The sequence below is a fragment of the Daucus carota genome, chromosome 7, assembly GCF_001625215.2.
Source record: "Daucus carota subsp. sativus chromosome 7, DH1 v3.0, whole genome shotgun sequence".
In the NCBI taxonomy this organism is placed as follows: domain Eukaryota; kingdom Viridiplantae; phylum Streptophyta; class Magnoliopsida; order Apiales; family Apiaceae; genus Daucus; species Daucus carota.
Genome location: NC_030387.2, coordinates 12,384,223 through 12,386,742, shown reverse-complemented (window position 1 = coordinate 12,386,742; position 2,520 = coordinate 12,384,223).

The window sequence follows — 2,520 nt, the reverse complement described above, 5'->3', positions numbered from 1 at the left end:
AAATGTTTGATTGATGGAGAATATTCAATTTAGTTAGGCAAAGATGAACCAGACAGTACATTTGTATGCCAGCTATTTATATTGAATATTTAACATCAAAGGAAGGTGGTCGTTCAAGCCGTGTGATGATCAAGACGAAGGCTCAAGACATTTGCTTTCTGGAATATAGAGTTTTTAATTAATTCTTTGTTAAATAATTAATCTCTATTAATTTATTTAGTTGTTAAATTAATTCAATTAGAATTAATTTGATAATTAAGTTTATTAATAAGTTAATTGATTTAGAATTAATTTACAAAAAGAAAACAAAAGAAAGAAGGCCAAAAGGAAGGACAAGGAGACCGCCGCTCAGACTAGCTATGGGAAAAAGAATTATCACCAACGCAATGGAGTGTGATATATTCTTAATGCTGGAAACCCGGTTGGAATTGATTTATATTTTTCAAAGCAAAAGGGATCCGGTTCCAGACCCACAGGAGACCGAATCATAGACTTGTCTGACTATGAGGAAAAAGAATTATCACCAACGCTATGGAAAGTGATATAATCTTAAAGCTGGAACCCCGGATGGAATTAAAATATTATTTGCAAGGCAAAAGGAGTCCGGTTCCTGGCCCTCTAGAGACCGCAGCTTGGACCGTAAAGATTTATTTATATTAATAAATATTTTAATTAATTAGAAAATTATATTTATAAATGTCTAATAATATTAGATATTTATTTATATAATTTTTGGATTAAATTAAATATTTATTAATTAAAGATTATAAGCTGTGCGGGATTAAAAGCAGTTCTAAGGGCTGGCTAAATGACGAAAGTTTATAAACTAGCGTACTGTCGAATGTTGAATGAAGCAGCAAGACAATTCAAATGAATTGTCCTACCGAAGCTACACTCCACTGCCCAGACAATCCCTTGGAAATTGTCTGACTGAATCAAGGGTGGTCAGCAAGACAATTTAATTGTCTTGCCGTTTTCTTCATGTGTGGCCAAGACAATGTTTGTAAGACAATCAGATTGTCTTACCTTGTGACAGGATTGTCTTGTCCTTGGATGGATTGTCTTTCTGTCCTAGTTTGTCTTGCTGGCTTATGTAATTGTCATACCTTCCCTGGAATTGTCATACCTTCCCTCCAATTGTCTTTCTAGCGAGTTTAAAGCTTGGTAGACAATCTAAAATTGTCTTACCTTGCCTTGTGTTGTCTTGTCCAAGCCTAGATTGTCATACCTTCTTTGTATTTGTCTTTCCAAGCTTGTATTTGTCTTGTCTTTTAATTGTCTTTCATGTACAATGCTTTGCCTATATATATGGCATTCATTCTTCATTTCTAAGTGTTCATCCCTTTGTAATTCAAAGCATTGTTAAGCTTTCAAGTTGTTCGTAACTTGCTTGTTATATCCACAGTTTTCTGTGCTTTGATCACTCGATTGTTTTAATCCCTAAATTAGAATACTTCCTGTCAAATTTATTCTAAAATATTTAGTGGACATTAAAACTGAACCCTTATTAATTTAATAACAACTTTCAAGTTTAAATTACTTTTTACTTGAACCTTGTTTATTTAATTAATTAAAATCTGATTATCCAATTATATTTAAATCAGATTTATTCCGCGCGAATTTTGTGACGATTGTATTCAACCCCCCCTTCTACAATCGTATCGGGACCTAACAATCCTAATTCACAATCTACACAAACGCGGAGCGTACTAAAACTTATGTTTGAAGGCGACGATGTTAGCGTGATTTTTTGAAACCATGTACTGTATATCGATTATTTTTCATGCGATTTATAGTAATGTATATCGAATGGATAATTTTATTTAAGAAAAAATAGATTTTTTCGCCACCAAACTTATTGTGTATCTAGAAATTTAGCACTAAACTATGATTTTTTTTTTGTCACTGATGTTAGATTCGGATTTGATTATTAACACTATATTATTCTTTTTAGCATTATTAAAATATTGTGGTAGTTTGCAATATTTTGGTGATCTGAAAACGAGAGTTTGACACGCATTTTAATACTTCTGAATATTTTGTTTCATAAATTATTTTATTATTTTTTCTAAATAAAAAATTATTATTTGAATTTTTATACACAAAAAGAAAATGTAAATATAGCTGACTTTTTATGTATGTATAATTAATTATGTAAAGTTTTAAAATTAAATTAAAAAAATTGATATCTTGTGTTGCATGTGACATTCATGTCGGTTATGAATTAATCATGGTTAGACATTCATTAAAATTGGGTTATGTCAAATTAATTTTGTATTACTTAGTTGCATTATTCTGCAACAAAAACAGTTTTATGACTAAAATGAAAAAATCACATAAGTTTAATAATTTTTTTGATAATTAAGTCTCTTTTTTTTTTTTTTTTTGTAGATAGTGTAAACTCATTTCGAATCTGAAGAAATATCGTATGTGGTTATTATTCATTATTTTTGTTCCATTTCGCTATCAATCAATCTTATTTGTTTTATCCGTTTGTTTAGTGCAATGTTTTGTCAAAGT